A 16,404-nucleotide genomic window follows, 5' to 3' on the forward strand; every position below is an offset into this window, starting at 1 on the left:
ATGGAACGCAGTGTCCACGGAATGTCGCGCCACGCCTCCATCGGAATTCGGTGAATCCTGCCACTGCAGCAGCCGCACCACCGGCTCATATATAAATCCTGTCCGAACCGGAATCCGGCGCCACCGGCACACAGCCGAATTGTCCGCACATATTGCGGTGCGGCTGCCGTCGCTGCGAAACGAAACTTCGACCGCAGAACTTCTGACGCGTAGGCCTACATGGTTAGTATCAGACTCCCCTCTGCCGCGTTACCTGTCTCTCTCTCTACATGCTCAACAATTTCCCTCCGCATCACCGCGAGACAGGTTCTCTCGCCACAGGTTACTGCTGACCACAAAACACAGACATATCAAAACACTGGCAGCACCTGTACTGTTTAGTGTATCAGCGAAATTTGTCCTATTATTGAGTAATGCTCGTCTGCAGCATATAAACCTTCTGTCGGGCGCGGTATTTTTCGCAACGAGATAGCGCGCGCTGTATCAAATTGGTCATATATCTTATTCACGTGATTATTCATTAAATTTCATTAAGAAAACACAGAATAAATTAAAAATATCTTTAAAGAAAGACACAGAAGACATAAGAGCACAACAGCAATAGAAATATGATAGATTCAAATTTCTTTTCGCCTTTTCTCACTTTCTTCTTTATTACATTCCACTAATTAAACTCATTATAAATGCAATGAACACATAGTGTGTTGTGGGGCGATCACTCTGTTTTAGAAATAATTCAAAAGCCAAGGACGCTTAAACTTTATTTCTACGACAGTGATTTTATATCAGCTGGTCTGCCTCATGTATCGTTATATCCAAATAATTTATACATGTTAAGCTACATTCAGATCCGATGATGACACCTTTAGTGTGTTGAAACCGGTCATCCAGTAAACAGTATTTAAGCGATCTTGGCTTTTTCATTATAAATGACGAATATCTTTACAGAAAGGCAAAGATGACATTATAGCACAATAACAATCGTAGCATTACCTATTCGGTTGTATCGTCGTCAGTTTTGGACAGCGGCAACATATGAGGAATTTTACCACAGTCAGAACAAAAAGGTTCAATGTGCATCAAACAGATGCTTTTGGCACATTTTGCAACAATATTTTGTGATTATTTTCTTTACTGTGCAGGTATTACACCTTTTCCTCTAGCTTGCAGGCCGTCCGCTGTGGCCGAGCGGTTCTAGGCGCTTCAGTCCGGAACCGCGCAGCTGCTACGGTCGCAGGTTCGAATCCTGCCTCGAGTATGGATGGATGGGAAGTCCTTAGGTTAGTTAGGTTGAAGTAGTTCTAAGTCTGGGGGACTGATGACCTCAGATGCTAAATCCCATAGTGCTCAGAGCCATTTGGACAATCTTGCTTGCAGTTGTTTTTCCTCCTTTTCTGCTTTCGTCTTCTGCTTCATCTTCACACGTTGGCCTATAATGTTGTAACCTCAGCTGAAGATCCATGTGAAATCCTTCGAACAAAGTGAGGTAGAAGTAATGCATGAGATAGGAATCTTTTTCTTCTGATACAGTTCTCATCGTTGCGACAACAGATTACTTCTGCATTGATTCCACTGATATTGATCACTGCAAAAAATACACTCCTGGAAATTGAAATAAGAACACCGTGAATTCATTGTCCCAGGAAGGGGAAACTTTATTGACACATTCCTGGGGTCAGATACATCACATGATCACACTGACAGAACCACAGGCACATAGACACAGGCAACAGAGCATGCACAATGTCGGCACTAGTACAGTGTATATCCACCTTTCGCAGCAATGCAGGTTGCTATTCTCCCATAGAGACGGTCGTAGAGATGCTGGATGTAGTCCTGTGGAACGGCTTGCCATGCCATTTCCACCTGGCGCCTCAGTTGGACCAGCGTTCGTGCTGGACGAGCAGACCGCGTGAGACGACGCTTCATCCAGTCCCAAACATGCTCAATGAGGGACAGATCCGGAGATCTTGCTGGCCAGGGTAGTTGACTTACACATTCTAGAGCACGTTGGGTGGCACGGGATACATGCGGACGTGCATTGTCCTGTTGGAACAGCAAGTTCCCTTGCCGGTCTAGGAATGGTAGAACGATGGGTTCGATGACGGTTTGGATGTACCGTGCACTATTCAGTGTCCCCTCGACGATCACCAGTGGTGTACGGCCAGTGTAGGAGATCGCTCCCCACACCATGATGCCGGGTGTTGGCCCTGTGTGCCTCGGTCGTATGCAGTCCTGATTGTGGCGCTCACCTGCACGGCGCCAAACACGCATACGACCATCATTGGCACTAAGGCAGAAGCGACTCTCATCGCTGAAGACGACACGTCTCCATTCGTCCCTCCATTCACGCCTGTCGCGACACCACTGGAGGCGGGCTGCACGATGTTGGGGCGTGAACGGAAGACGGCCTAACGGTGTGCGGGACCGTAGCCCAGCTTCATGGAGACTGTTGCGAATGGTCCTCGCCGATACCCCAGGAGCAACAGTGGCCCTAATTTGCTGGGAAGTGGCGGTGCGGTCCCCTACGGCACTGCGTAGGATCCTACGGTCTTGGCGTGCAACCGTGCGTCGCTGCGGTCCGGTCCCAGGTCGACGGGCACGTGCACCTTCCGCCGACCACTGGCGACAACATCGATGTACTGTGGAGACCTCACGCCCCACGTGTTGAGCAATTCGGCGATACGTCCACCCGGCCTCCCGCATGCCCACTATACGCCCTCGCTCAAAGTCCGTCAACTGCACATACGGTTCACGTCCACGCTGTCGCGGCATGCTACCAGTGTTAAAGACTGCGACGGAGCTCCGTATGCCACGGCAAACTGGCTGACACTGACGGCGGCGGTGCACAAATGCTGCGCAGCTAGCGCCATTCGACGGCCAACACCGCGGTTCCTGGTGTGTCCGCTGTGCCGTGCGTATGATCATTGCTTGTACAGCCCTCTCGCAGTGTCCGGAGCAAGTATGGTGGGTCTGACACACCGGTGTCAATGTATTCTTTTTCCATTTCCAGGAGTGTATAACCATGGAGAAACGGCGCCCGTTTCTTGCAACATTGTACGAAGAGGTCAACTTATGTGTAGTGTCGACTCCACCTTTGGTGCTATTATAAAATGTTGCAATCGATGGCTTTAGTTTATCTCCAGTGTCAGTATCTATTAAATTATCGTTATGCAAACTTGATGCTACGATCACGCACTTCCCCTTTCTGGGAACATAGGAAACTAGTACATCTTTTCTTGAAGCAAAAACGTGTACTGTTGGCAGCTCTTCCTTTACGGGTAGCAAACTCCGGAGGAATCTCACGCTTGTTTTTCTTCATAGTTCCAACAAAAGAAAGATTTTCCCTTCGTAACTCTACTATCAAGCCAATATTAGTCAACCAGCTGTCTGCAGTCATGTTTCGACCTGACTGATAAATAGGTTCACATAGTCGCAGAACAACATCGGGAGATTTATTGCTATGTGATATGATCCATCTGGTTGCAACCCAGTATATATATCCGTTATACAGGTAAAATACTTGGGAATCTACAAGTGCACATATCTCAATCCCATATCTGTTTGGTTTGCTAGGTATATGTTGGCGAAAACTGCACCTTCCACGGAATTCTTCCAGTTTCTCATCTAATGTAACATTTTCTCCGGGCGTATAGGATTTCTGGCAGTTCTGTACAAATATAGAAAATATTGTCTAATCTTCTCCTTCCTCGCGAGTTGCACGATTGTAAAATCTAAGACACCGTATAATGAATTTCAAACGTTTTATATTCATTACGAGGCGAAATTTCTCAGTGCCATCCCCATCTGTTCCCCACAGATCGACTAAGCTTTGTCTGTTACTTTTGTTTACTTCTGCTAAAACTAACAGACCGCTAAAGGCTTTCAATTCAATAATGTCCATTTGTTTTACGTCTCTCTCTTGCTGGAATGAACTTTAGACGCTCTCAATATACTGATTTGTACCGTACACAAAACTATAGCAGAAAAAAATTTCGTCGTCTATTAGGCAATTCCAGCATTCCAAAGGCTTTCTCGCTGCTTTTGCCACACCTGTAGGTGCAGGTAACTTCCGAATAATATCGAGAGCCCTGAATCACGGGTAACTTCCGAATAATATCGAGAGCCCTGAATCACACTCTCTGCGATGGTGGAACTTTATTCCATTTTGTCTCTTTGTCCCTTCCAGTACAGCAATGGCCGGTTTCCTCGTGTACTTTCTCGTCATCTTCACTGTCTGCTTCCTGTGTTTCTGAATCTCCCGGCCGGACTTCAACTATGTCATCACCATCTGCGGCCACTTTGTCTTCAAAATCCTCTTGAAATTCATTATTATCCTCTTCGAATAGAATCTTTTCGATTTCTGCAACATGATTTGGTTCAAGGAGGTTATATGTCTTACTATAGCCAGCCATCACATATATCCCACATAAATTCATAAAATTCCTGTAAAAAACGCAATCGCGCGCGGTGTATCAATTTTATACTTGATGTTCAAACAACTGTAAAGGACTACCAAACCCTTCGAAAAGAATATAAGTGCATTTTATATTCTAAGTTAGCACACTAACTTATGTTGATGAAGAAATTACCCACTGGAATGTAAAGGGAACGGGCGCGGTGCACCAAACTGAGCAATCAGCAAATATCTCGACAAGAGAGCAGTCGCGTTGTTACTGAAGCACACAGCAGTGGAAATCGTTCGGAGAAGGGAAGCTACTAGCGAGAAGGAGCCAGAGCTGCCAATTGCTGACAAATGATTTACAGAAAAATCGACACGTATCAATTTGAACAGCCGCGCCCGACGGAAGGTTAAATGTGGTTCTTTTTTTGCGCTACCCTACTTCTGCATCTACGTCTATACTTCCAAGCCCACCTTATGATGTTGGCAGATGGAGCTTCTGGCACTATCATAATTTCGTCCTTTCTCTTATATTCTATAGTGTTTCGAATTATTAGGTAAGCAGTATTTAGTTATTTGCATTTACAGGGATTGGATAAAAATGTGGAAACACTGCGAGAAATACATGTTTGAACATAAAAGCAGACGTTAACCAACCCTGCAGGTTGTGCTGTTGTATTTGACCACAAACCTGTGCAACGCCCTGTTTGCGTTTCGAGTGTCAGTAAGGATCAGAAGAGTGTTCTCCGTAGTTATGAGTGCAAATATTGGAGCTAAGTGAATTCCAGCGTGGGCAAATTGTTGGTACTCGGTTGGTACGCCATCCCGTGACAAAGGTAGCTGAAGAGTTTGGCGTTTCAAGAGGCTCTGTATCGATGATTTATACCGCATACAGGGAAAGCGGAATAATCATCCACTATGTCACAATGCGGGCAGAGGTGTGTGTAGAGTGGCCATAACAGACGGTCACTGAGGGGTGACGAAAATTAAGAGCATTACAGCTACAAAATTGACTGCAGAACCGAATGTTGCACCTGTGAACCTCATCTGCACCAAACAAAGGGAGCTCCATAACCATGAAATTGTAGGGTCAGCTGGAATTCCAAAACCATTCATCAGTGATGAAGATGCCAATAACAAGAAAACGAGGTGCTGAGCCCAGACTATGGACCACTTGAAAAATGTCATTTGGGTCTGTTGTGTCCTGTTTCACACTGCTTCCAACTTCTGTCCAGATTGTAAGGTGGTGTGGTCTCCTGACTTTCATTTCTTACATATTCCGTCCTCACAATCGTATTCTGCACATCAAGAGGCTTCATTCGAACCCAAAGTCGATAAGGTAGAGTCAATTTCGTATGAATACATGTAAGCGATATGCAGATCTAATATGTAAATCACAAATGCGCACCGAGGTTGAAAAAGTCGAGGCTGGCGTACACAACATGACGGCCACAGGAATTTTCGTTCTAAAGAGGAAACCAGCCCACTGGCAAGACCGTCCCTTGAGAGGGCTGGGTCAACAATATACCTACTTCGGCAGAAGCTACCGCCGAGAGAGGACAGCTTTTGCCAGAGCGAAGGGATAACGACCCCCGTGTTCAACTTAAAAGCAAATTCCACTACATTGTGTGGGAGCGCCCAGAACACGCATTTTTTGATGGACCGACTACATAGTTACGGAGTGAGGACAGTATGTGGCTAACGGAGATGCTACAGATTTCCCCATCGGTCGACTTAAACGAAACTTCATTCTCCCGTTTAAAAGAGCAACGCTGACTGGCGGAATATTTCTGATGTAAAGAGTCAGAGGAGTGAGGGAAGACAGCGAATGATATACTCTTGCAACTTTTCCAGAAAAAGGGGCCGTTCCGTTGTCGCTCTTGGAGTGGGAATATGTAACGAGATCGAGTGCACTTGTACGTGTACACAGAGAGCGAGGAACAAAGTCTCTCCTCAGTACTTCACTGGGAGAGCACCTTTGTCGTTAGCGAATCGGAGTGACACTCTATATTGAGTCGCTCGTGATTAAGCATTGTTCACTGTGTTGGCCCCCACACTTATTGTGCGGTGTGAACACGGACAGAGTACTAGTTAAACGCCTGTGAGTGAGTATTGAGTAGCATCGCGGTGGACTGGTTATCTGACTGGTGTACCACGCCAACAGTTAGCCTAGGGGCAGATAGAAGTCCTTGACTTCATCAAGGCGTAGGGAGAGTTTGATTGGCGAAGGTCAATCCAGATAGAAAGAGATAGTTGTGTTATTTGTCAGCAGCGAGCGACGCAGGCAGCAGTCGTCGCAGCTCATGATATTGTGCGCTACAGTTTATGGGAGCCCCATCTGTCCTCCATAACAGTACACTCCATTACATTTCTCACGCAACAGCCTTGACCGTACCTAGAAAAGTTATTCAAGTTGTGTAGGCGCAGGTCTCAGCCATTCTGTCGAGTAAATAACATTCTTAAAGAAAAGGGAGAAAAGAACCTTTCCATATTTTGTAAAATAATAGTATTCCTATCCATCTACTGTTCCGAAAAAAACGCGGAAATTTATTATTTTTCTTATAAGAAAAAGTTTCACTTGATTTCTCAGAATTTTTTGCAACAAATAATATTTTTCGTTTGTTTAATGTTTTTCTTACAGTAACTAGCAATACTCCAGAAACCAAGTATTCCACTAGTTACGTTAGAATATAGAATATTTTTGTCTTTTCCTTACAGTGGACGACTCCAGAGGATATTTGTTGCTGAATGTTTTTCAAGCAGTTCTTATTGGTACATTAGGAGCGTCTGTGACTCCTGTAGTAGTGTGAGGTGGAAACTGTTTCATGCAGGAGCCAAAGGGTACTTGTTGGATCAATCCATTACACAACTTGACAAAATAAAACCCACGATTGAAGAATGAAATACGGTGTGGTGTAGCGATGATTTGGGCAGTTATATCGCGGTATTTCATGGCTCTCATGGTTATTCTGCGAGGGAGCATTACTGCCAAATGTCACGTGACCATTCTGGTTGATCAAGTACATTCCATGGCACAGAATTTGTTCCCAAATGGTGATGCTATCTTTAAGACGACTGGATCCCTGTTCACACAGCTCACATCGTCCAGGACTGCTCTTGTGAGAAGGAAGATGAATTTGTCACATCTCTCCTGGCCGCGCCGGCCGGAGTGGCCAAGCGGTTCTAGGCGCTACAGTCTGGAACCGCGCGACGTCTACGGTCGCTGGTTCGAATCCTGCGTCGGGCATGGATGTGTGTAATGTCCTTAGGTTAGTTAGGTTTAAGTAGTTCTAAGTTCTAGGGGACTGATGACCTCAGCAGTTAAGTCCCATAGTGCTCAGAGCCATTTGAACCAATTTTTTCTCCTGGCCGCCACATTCACCAGATGTCAATATTATGGAGCCTTAGAGGTGTACTCTGGAGAAAAGGGTCCATGATCACTACGCACTTCCATCACCGTAACCTAACCCTGTAACTATTTTGCAGGGCGAATGGTATTATATTCCCTAGAAAACCGTAGATGATCTGTATTTATCTACTCCTAGAGGACTAGAATCAGTTTTGAATGCCAACAGCTTTCCCACAGCTTACACTGAGATGACTGAAGCCACTAACTGAGTGTCGGGTCTCCGTTTGCACAGTGTAGTGCGGACTCAACAGATCCCTGCTGAAATATTGAGCCATGCTGTCTCTATAGTCGTTCATAATTGCGAAAATGTTGCCGGTGCAGGATTTTGTGATCGAACTGACATATCGATCATGTTCGATGGGATTCATTTCGGGTGATCGATCTGGCTCGACAAATGATTCGCTCGAATTTTCCAAAATGTTATAAAAACTACCTGCAAACAATTGTGGTCCGGTGACATGGCGCATTGTCATCCACAAAAATTCCACAGTTGTTTGGAAATACACTCCTGGAAATTGAAATAAGAACACCGTGAATTCATTGTCCCAGGAAGGGGAAACTTTATTGACACATTCCTGGGGTCAGATACATCACATGATCACACTGACAGAACCACAGGCACATAGACACAGGCAACAGAGCATGCACAATGTCGGCACTAGTACAGTGTATATCCACCTTTCGCAGCAATGCAGGCTGCTATTCTCCCATGGAGACGATCGTAGAGATGCTGGATGTAGTCCTGTGGAACGGCTTGCCATGCCATTTCCACCTGGCGCCTCAGTTGGACCAGCGTTCGTGCTGGACGTGCAGACCGCGTGAGACGACGCTTCATCCAGTCCCAAACATGCTCAATGGGGGACAGATCTGGAGATCTTGCTGGCCAGGGTAGTTGACTTACACCTTCTAGAGCACGTTGGGTGGCACGGTATACATGCGGACGTGCATTGTCCTGTTGGAACAGCAAGTTCCCTTGCCGGTCTAGGAATGGTAGAACGATGGGTTCGATGACGGTTTGGATGTACCGTGCACTGTTCAGTGTCCCCTCGACGATCACCAGTGGTGTACGGCCAGTGTAGGAGATCGCTCCCCACACCATGATGCCGGGTGTGGGCCCTGTGTGCCTCGGTCGTATGCAGTCCTGATTGTGGCGCTCACCTGCACGGCGCCAAACACGCATACGACCATCATTGGCACCAAGGCAGAAGCGACTCTCATCGCTGAAGACGACACGTCTCCATTCGTCCCTCCATTCACGCCTGTCGCGACACCACTGGAGGCGGGCTGCACGATGTTGGGGCGTGAGCGGAAGACGGCCTAACGGTGTGCGGGACCGTAGCCCAGCTTCATGGAGACGGTTGCGAATGGTCCTCGCCGATACCCCAGGAGCAACAGTGTCCCTAATTTGCTGGGAAGTGGCGGTGCGGTCCCCTACGGCACTGCGTAGGATCCTACGGTCTTGGCGTGCATCCGTGCGTCGCTGCGGTCCGGTCCCAGGTCGACGGGCACTTGCACCTTCCGCCGACCACTGGCGACAACATCGATGTACTGTGGAGACCTCACGCCCCACGTGTTGAGCAATTCGGCGGTACGTCCACCCGGCCTCCCGCATGCCCACTATACGCCCTCGCTCCAAGTCCGTCAACTGCACATACGGTTCACGTCCACGCTGTCGCGGCATGCTACCAGTGTTAAAGACGGCGATGGAGCTCCGTATGCCACGGCAAACTGGCTGACACTGACGGCGGCGGTGCACAAATGCTGCGCAGCTAGCGCCATTCGACGGCCAACACCGCGGTTCCTGGTGTGTCCGCTGTGCCGTGCGTGTGATCATTGCTTGTACAGCCCTCTCGCAGTGTCCGGAGCAAGTATGATGGGTCTGACACACCGGTGTCAATGTGTTCTTTTTTCCATTTCCAGGAGTGTATAAAGCCCAGGAGAGCCAGCAACTGGTCTCCGAGTAGCCTAAAATAACCATTTACAGGCAATTATCGGTTGTCTTGGAACGAAGGAACCGCTCCATTCCATATAAACACAGCTGACATCATTATGGAGCTACCACCTGGTTGCACAGTGACATGTTGACAACATGGCTTCGTGGAGTCTGTGCCACACTCGAACCAAACCATCACCTCTTACCACTTAAAATCGGGACTCTTCTGACCACGCCACGGTTTCCCAGTCGTGTAGGGTTCAGCCGATATAGTCAGAGCCCAGGAGAGGAGCTGCAGGCGATGTCGTGCTGTTAACGAAAATACTCGCGTCAGTGTTTGCTGCCGTAGCCCATTAACGCCATATTCTGCCGCACTGTCCTAATTGATACGTCCCACATTGATTACTTCGGCTATTTCATGCAGTGTTGCTTGTTTGTTGGCGCTGCCAACTCTACGCAAATGCTGCTTTTCTCGGTCGTTAAGTGAAGTCCGTTGGCAGCTGTGTCACCGTGGTGAGAGGTATTGCCTGAAATTTAGTACTCTTGGCACACTGCGTATCTTGAAATATTGAATTCTGTAACGAAATGGTATTCCCATGTATCTAATTGCAACTACCGTTCAGCATGGAAATTCTGTTCAATCCTGTTGTCAGCGCAAAATCACGTCGGTAACTGTTTCGTGTGAATCATGTGAGAACAACTGACAGCTCCGCTTATACAGCGTCGTTTTATACCTTGTCTACGCCATACAATCGGCATTTGTATGTCTGCATATCGCTGTCGTCACAGTGCATGTTGTGAAAGTACTTACGTAAACAGAACAGAAAAGTAATCACTTATCCAATAACGTAGTGAAATGTCCCCCAAGATTAACAGGGCTTATTAATGTTTTGTGTCTGCGGAAAAGAAAGACGAGAGTCAAATCATAAGGGATGATCAGAAATTTTCATTTGGGAGCGTTGCTGCAGCGTTTATTAACGTAGCGCAGCTCCGATAGGGATATATAGGCACCTGCGAGCAAGCAAGGCATTAGTGTGGCATTCAGATGATATTTCGATGTAAACTATCGCGAAGTTATTACCAAATACGTCCAAACAGCACCAACGTGCTGTCATTCTGAACTGGCTGTCGGAGGACAAACACCGGTAAAGTCTCCGTACGTCAATTTTTTAGAGAGGCCTCGGCTGTTCCGTACAGAATGTCAAATCAAACAGCTTTCAGCCGTCTTAATTTACAAAGAGTTGTTTTATTGGGCTACCAATTTCAGCGACATATTACGCCATCTGCTTGCCTCCTGACCGACGTGTAGGAAGATTCTAACGTCGGTTCCGGTCAAAATAGGAGCCAACATCCAAAGACTGGGTGGGATCTGTAGATTTTTGATAAAACGATCACTTGAAATCTCATCTGCCGACTGTTTGACCGGAACCGAGGTTGAAATCTTCCTACACGTCAGTCAGGGTGCCTGAAGATGACACCAAACCTGGCAACCAAATAAAGAGTTTGGAAATTTCGACGGCTGAAAGGTGTTTGATTTGACATTCTCAACACTGGTAAAATCCATCGGATAGTGAGGAATATGTATGGGTCAGCGAGTCCTTGGAAAGCCACTGTTGTGAACGACAATGGGTGCTGGTGCTTTACGATAACGCTCGTCTCCACATCGCAAATGTCGGAAAACAGAAGTGGCGCCAACTCTAGTGGGACACACTCGAGCACCCGCCCTATAGTCCTTACGACGCCTTAAAAAAGCCCTTGAAGACTAATGATTCCTGTCGGACGAGGATGGGTAGCAGGCAGCAACGGACTTCTTCAAGGCAGCAGCAGGTCATGGTGTTTTACCACGGATATCTTCGACTTGATGTGTCGGCGGGATGATTGCCTCAATGCTCACGGCGATTCCTCCTGATTGGCATACCGATTCTAGACTGTACTGCCGTTGAATGGAAACTTTTTGATCGCCCCTTATACATTATGAGGGTTGCCCAGAAAGTAATCCACCGCATTTCCTCTCTTCAACAATACTTTATTGAACATAATGAGAATTACAAACACAAAACAATGGTGTTTTATCTACACACCCTATTTTTCCACGTTATCTCCATCTCGTTCCATTCCCTTCCTCCAGCGCGAAACGAGGACGTGTATGCCCTGTCGGTACCGATCCTTGTCCTGTGTGAATCACCTCCTCACAGTCCTCAAAAGTCTTCCACGAATGGCAGCCTTCAATGGCCCAAACAAGTGGAAGTCCGAGGGGGCTAGGTCAGGGCTGTGGGTCGATGGGGTAACACTGTCCAAACCTGTTTCGCGATGTGTTCAACAGTCCTCCGACATGTGCGGCCGAGCGTTATGGTGTTGCCGCAAAACATCACGTGGGTTGTTGTGGCACCAAAGTCGCCGGAAGCGCGTCTTGAGTTTTATTAATGTGATGACATATGCTTCCAAATTAATAGTACCGCTTCTTGGCCTCACATTAATGAAATCACATCAGTGAGATTCATTCGTTCACAGTCGCAGAACACGATGATCATGACCTTACCAGCGGAAGAAGTTGATTTGAATATTTTCTTCTGTGGGGAGTGGGAATGGCGCCATTCCATCGACTGTCGTTTTGTTTCGGGCACAAAATGGTAAACCCAAGTTTCATCACCTGTCACAGTTCGGGACAAGAAGGTCTCCTCCTCAGCTTGAAAACGTTGCAACAAATCAATACAAACGTTTCTTCTGTGCTATTTGTGATCCACCGTTAGATGCCGCGGGACTCATCTTGCGCACACGTTTAAATATTCAAGAGTGCGGATAATTGCATCCACACTTCCTTTGCCTGTTGACAGATGGAGCACTAACTGCCGAGTCGTAATACGTCAGTCCTCGCGAATGACATCAGCTCGCTGCAACATGTCAAGTGTGACAGCCGTCCATTGTCTCCCCGACCGCTGCAAATCGTGGAGCTCCACCGAACCGCCTTCTGATGACCTCAGCCTCCGTGCGCTGCGACTAACTGTACTTATGCCGACAGCAGATGCCCCATAGATTTTACACAAGCGTTTGTGTATACTCCCCGCAGTTTCTTTCTCTGCCGTGAGAAATTCGATGACAGTACCTTGCTTGTAACATATGCCACCTACAGACGTCATTCAGAAACTGTCCCTCAGCTACGCTATCTGTCGTAAGTGACGGTAACTTGGCGCGCTCATTCAGGAGACTTTATACACTGCTGGCCACCGTAAATGCAACACCAAGAAAGACAAGAGGTAGCACAACAAAATTTATTTTGTAGATAACATGTTGACCAAGTATCAAATGATTACGTTTACAGACGTCTGTGACATGTGGTTCCTGCCAGAATCAGTAGCCAGAGTAGCCGCCATTGTTGGAGATCACCGCTGCCACACGTCTCGGCATTGAGTCAAAGAGACGTTGGATGTGTTCCTGGGGTACAGCAGCCCAAGCAGCTTCCACACATTGCCAAAGATCATCTGGTGTGGCAGCTGGGGATGTAATCTGTGTCACTCGTTGAGCAACCATGGACCACATGTTTTCTATCGGCGAAAGATCCGGAGAGCGAGCCGGCCAGGGAAGCAATTCAATCTGGTTATTGACGAAGAACCTTTGGACAATGCGTGCCACGTGTGGTCGCGCATTATCGTGTTGAAATATGGCTGTGGCCGAGTCCTGAAGGTAAGGAAGGAGAACTGGCTCCAGCACCTCGGATATGTAGCGCCGGCTATTTAAAGTACCGGCAATGCGTACTAGAGGCGTGCGAGAGTAATATCCAATACCGCCCCATACCATAATACCCGGTGCAAGACCAGTGTGGCGGTGCATAATGCAGCTGTCCAGCATCCTCTCTCCACGGTGTCTCCACACTCGAATCCGACCATCGTGGTGCTGCAGACAGAAGCGTGCCTCGTCAGTAAAGACAAAGTCATTCCATTCTGCCGTCCACATCCGTCTGTCATCACACCATTGGCGACGGAGACGTCTGTGGTTCTGCGTCAATGGTAGACGAAGCAATGGACGTCTTGCGGACAGACCACTCTGCTGTAAACGGCGTCGAATGGTACCCGCAGACACTGGATGATGCGTTACAGACGCAATGTGCTGTGCTATGGTTCGGGATGTCACTGAGCGATCTGTCACTGCCATGCGCACAATTTGCCTATCAGCACGTGCAGTGGTGCACCGAGGTGAATGCGATCGACCACGTCGGTCCGTCGTACCATCCTGCATCCAACGGTCACATATCCGCATTACAGTTGTTTGGTTTCGTCCAACACGACTAGCGATTTCTCTGTATGATAATCCACAATCTCGGTAAGCCACTATCCTTCCTCTGTCGAACTCGGATACTTGATCAAAAGATGTTCGCTGTTGTCTACGAGGCATAACTGATCGTCTTGTGAAACAACCACAAGGTAAACACACGTGCCGAACGTACACCCGTCGAAATCGCCAAGCCTTAAATGGCGCTATGAGGTGGCGCCACAGGCGCCCGTGATGTGCGTCTGCGCTGAAATTCTAATCAGTTGCATATCTCATCGCTGCAAACTCATGGTGTAAATTTCACTTGATTCGGATGCTTCCTTCAGGGTGTTGCATTTACGGTGGCCAGCAGTGTATGATACATAATTAACGTTTCGCATTCGTAGCACTGTTTTCGGCTGAGAAAATAATTGCGGAAATATTATCGTTGGAAAAGACAGTAATTTTCTTCACCGATGCCGACGTGATTTGGTTTATTTGACGTAATGTTTTTGAAGTCACAAGTGTTAAGGCTTATGAAGATATCATAGTTCTCTTCTGAATGGTAACAAATCTGAGTTAATATAAAAGTTAATCAAAATAGAAAAGGTCAGACCATAAAACATATCAAGAGTGAGGGAAAAACAGACAGAATGAGACAGTTACGAGGTTTGTGGTGTTTCTCCCGATGATATGGTCCTGCATATAAGTGATAGATTTTCCCTTTAGAACTGAAGGAAATGTAGCTCGTAAGTTTTATAGCAACACTGCAGTCCACGAATGGCGTGTGGGGAGAACGACACTCGGTTAAGTTCTGATTCGTCGTCAGCACCAGGCGAGGCGTGTATGGGAGGAGGTAGTTCGTTGCTGGTTGTCTCTTCGTCAAATATACGCTTTCTGTTGTGCACAATGACCCTGGAGTTCGTTGAACATTATCTTAACGCTATAGTGCAGACTGAACGATCCATGTGGGATCCCACCACTCTTCCTTCAATGTTCTCTACCAGTTCTTACTAACGGTCACAGACTGTTGGACAGTATCTAAGGATCTGTCGAATCAGCCTTTCGTAAGACACTTATTCCGGGGATGAATTACATTTTCTTAAGATTCTCCCAACGAAACTCATACTGGCATCTTAATTTCTTAAGCTAACACTTGGCTCAAGAATCATAAAAGAAGGTTGTATACCTGGAAGAATCCTGGAGATACTAATAGGTATCAGATAGATTATATAATGGTAAGACAGAGATTTAGGAACCAGGTTTTAAATTGTAAGACATTTCCAGGGGCAGATGTGGATTCTGACCACAATCTATTGCTTATGAACTGCAGATTGAAACTGAAGAAACTGCAAAAAGGTGGGAATTTAAGGAGATGGGACCTGGATAAACTGAAAGAACCAGAGGTTGTAGAGAGTTTCCGGGAGAGCATAAGGGAACAATTGACAGGAATGGAGGAAAGAAATACAGTAGAAGAAGAATGGGTAGCTCTGAGGGATGAAGTAGTGAAGGCAGCAGAGGATCAAGTAGGTAAAAAGACGAGGGCTAATAGAAATCCTTGGGTAACAGAAGAAATATTGAATTTAATTGATGAAAGGAGAAAATATAAAAATGCAGTAAATGAAGCAGGCAAAAGGGAATACAAACGTCTCAAAAATGAGATCGACAGAAAGTGCAAAATGGCTAAGCAGGGATGGCTAGAGGACAAATGTAAGGATGCAGAGGCTTGTCTCACTAGGGGTAAGATAGATACTGCCTACAGGAAAATTAAAGAGACCTTTGGAGAGAAGAGAACCACTTGTATGAATATCAAGAGCTCAGATGGCTACCCAGTTCTAAGCAAAGAAGGGAAGGCAGAAAGGTGGAAGGAGTATATATAGGGTTTATACAAGGGCGATGTACTTGAGGACAATATTATGGAAATTGAAGAGGATGTAGATGAAGATGAAATGGGAGATAAGATACTGCGTGAAGAGTCGAAACAAGGCCCCGGGAGTAGACAACATTCCATTAGAACTACTGATGGCCTTGGGAGAGCCAGTCATGACAAAACTCTACCATCTGGTGAGCAAGATGTATGAGACAGGTGAAATACCCACAGACTTCAAGAAGAATATAATAATTCCAATCCCAAAGAAAGCAGGTGTTGACAGATGTGACAATTACCGAACTATCAGTTTAATAAGTCACAGCTGCAAAACACTAACACGAATTCTTTACAGACGAATGGAAAAACTGGTAGAAGCGGACCTCGGGGAAGATCAGTTTGGATTCCGTAGAAATGTTGGAACACGTGAGGCAATACTAACCTTACGACTTATCTTAGAAGAAAGATTAAGAAAAGGCAAACCTACGTTTCTAGGATTTGTAGACTTAGAGAAAGCTTTTGACAACGTTAAATGGAATTCCCTCTTT

The sequence above is a fragment of the Schistocerca nitens genome, chromosome 10 (assembly GCF_023898315.1).
Source record: "Schistocerca nitens isolate TAMUIC-IGC-003100 chromosome 10, iqSchNite1.1, whole genome shotgun sequence".
NCBI lineage: Eukaryota > Metazoa > Arthropoda > Insecta > Orthoptera > Acrididae > Schistocerca > Schistocerca nitens.